Below are 3,051 nucleotides of genomic sequence, written 5' to 3'. Positions count from 1 at the left end.
CGTTAGGCTTTTTCCGAGAATTATAGAAATTTGACTTGCGCCATTTTCATAAATAAATGGTCGATGCGTGGATGACAATGCGCAAATAACTCTTTACTGAACATTATTTCAAACCCATAAAAATTTAATACAAATATAATACAGTTAAAAATTGAACACAAATATAATAAGAGAAATTTATGTAATCGAACTAAACATTGACAAATTAGTAGAAACATTGCTAGACTCGACATAATTAATTTGTAATTTTAAAATTGACTAATATGTTAACCTGTAATTTTCTGAGAACTATAAAAGATAGACGTGCGTCATTTCAATGATAGAAACTCAATACTAATATAATACAAATATATATCATTTTAATATAAAATATTCGATTATATATAATCGAATTACACAATAAAAAATTAGTAAAGCCATTGTCAGACTCGACACAATTAATTATACTTATCGATCGACTCATATGTTAAGGTTAGGTACTAAATATACTATAACTACGTAATAACAGTATACTATATCCACCCTTAATTACTAATTATCAAGAGAAATATATTAATCAAATTCTCAACCATAACAGAAGATAAAAATATTGGATTTCATAGGTTATGTAAGCAAAGACATAATTAATAGAAACATAACCAAACTTGACACAATTAATTATACTTAACGATCGACTAATATGTTAAGGTTATGTCAAGTTAACCTTTAATTATCTCATAAAACATACTCGCACCTCTTTAACAAAAATTTAATAAAACAGTTCGACCCGACATAACCTGACATATAACCGCTCCATTATCCGAACTCCACTGTCCCGATTAATTCTAACAACGCGGGCCCGGCTCTAGCGCAATTAAAATCATCGTATTCTGATTCCTGTGCCGCGGCGCCCCGAAAACGAGGGAGAACAGTGTCAGAGAGAAAGAGAGACAGAGAGAGGTGGTGGCCGTGTCGGATTTATTATCGCTAAAACTAAAAAGCGGAGCCGAGCGTTACATATTCCAATGACATCGTCAACTCCTGCCCGAGGGCGCAGCCCATTACGATTCACAACCCTTAAGCAACGTTCTTCGAGCCTCCCTTCCTCTCCTCCCCCCTCTTCCTCAACCCCATCGTGGCGTCGCCCCACTCTCCGCGCTGGCAAACCGCGCGCCGGCACCGTTGAAACCCCTAACCGAGATAACGACTACGCTTTATCTCTGCGCCAGCCGCCGAGTATAATACTCACTCGACGCTGAGTATTATATAAACGAGTGCAGACTCGCGAGACCCACGAATCCCGGGAGCTGATACGCGGGAGTTGCTTTAACGTTTCCTAGGCTGCCGACGACGACGCCCGGCGTCGTGTGTATCGCGATAATTTATGGCCGCGTATCTGGCCGACTCTCTCTCTCTCTCTCTCTCTCTCTCTCTACGCTTCGTTTTCCAAGGCGGGCGCGCACACACCCCGCGCGACAACGTAATGGCCGCGTTCCCTTCGTTTTCAGAGCTGGCTTCAACCCTTTCGAAAATTTGCCTGGACAGGTTGGAAAACTACGAAGGCGACACCTATGGGCGGTTTCGCGATTTTAACGTTTTTACGGTTAGTTCGCGGGAAGGAAGGGTTGCGATGGATCTTGAGAGGCGAAATTGTACAGTATCAGGCAAAATTATTTTGATAAGGGGTTGTTTTGTGGATATTGTAATCTTTGTTTGGTTTAAGCGATTTTGGGTTGTTGAAAGTTTATGGTAATTATGGGGTGGTTATTAGGTTGTATAGGGTTTGATATTTTTTATAATGGCAGCGTTGAACAATATTTATTTTATCTAGTTTATTTATTTTATTTGGTTTCCCTGTTTTATCTATTTTATTTATTTTATTTGCTTCACTTATTTTGACTATTTTATCTATCTCATTCATTTTATTATTTTATCGATTTTATCTATTTTATCTATTTTATCTATTTTATCTATTTTATTTTCATCACTTATTTTGTCTATTTTACTTATTTTATTGATTTTACCTATTTTATCTAATTTATTTGCTTCATTTGTTTTGTCTATTTTATCTATTTTATTTGCTTCACTTATTTCGTCTATTTTATTTATTTTACTAATTTCGTCTATTTTATTTATTTTACTAATTTCGTCTCTTTTATTTATTTTACTAATTTCGTCTATTTTATTCATTTGACTAATTTTATTCATTGTGAAAGGTACATGTAATATTTAAAAAAATTTTATAATAGTAAGTCAGTATTAAATAGCGAGTTATTGGTCGTCATAACACCGATTTCATAGGTTATGTTAGCAAAGACATAACCTTGACATAAATATCGTCATCTTCCTTTGTGATTTGGCAGATAAGCTTCTCTTAAATAAACTAGCATTTCGAATATATATACTATAACTAAATATACTATAACTACATAATAACTGTATAATAACATAATAACTTAAAATGGCTTCGAGTGCAAAGGGTTAAATGCTAACAAAGCAACGAGACTTGAAATAATAAAATGAAGACTATAACAAGAACCTTTTCTAAAACACCGATTAAATCAAGGTTATGTTGACGTCCTAAAATGAAGACTATAACGAATGCCTTTAGTAACGAAACTGAGTAGAACAACGTTGGTAGTGGCGACTCAGGTCGCAGAATTTTAATCAGCCTGTACAAAACGCGGGGTGTGGGGGTGGGGAGTTTGGCGACGACGGTATCGCGGATTCCGGGTGGACGACACGCGGCCCCGATCAAACTGAAATAAATCAGAACGACTCCAAACGCGGCGACACAAGGCACAGAGAAGCGCAATTGCGTAACGCGGAGCCGGGGGGAGGGGGGGGCGATGTAAACACGGGTGCAGCGCCCGCCGCGGCGAGATACACCCTTATCAGAAGGGCGGCACGCGTTCCCTCATTACCGCGACTCCACGCGCAGCGAAACGAAGGGAGAGAATGGGACGGAGAGAGGGGGGGAGGGGAGAGTGAAAGAGAGACAGATAGAAGATAGATAGATAGAAAGAGATAGATAGGTGAATAGAAAGAGAGAGAGAGAGAGAGAGAGAGAGA

The sequence above is a fragment of the Augochlora pura genome, chromosome 11, assembly GCF_028453695.1.
Source record: "Augochlora pura isolate Apur16 chromosome 11, APUR_v2.2.1, whole genome shotgun sequence".
NCBI lineage: Eukaryota > Metazoa > Arthropoda > Insecta > Hymenoptera > Halictidae > Augochlora > Augochlora pura.
This window is presented reverse-complemented; position numbering follows the sequence as displayed.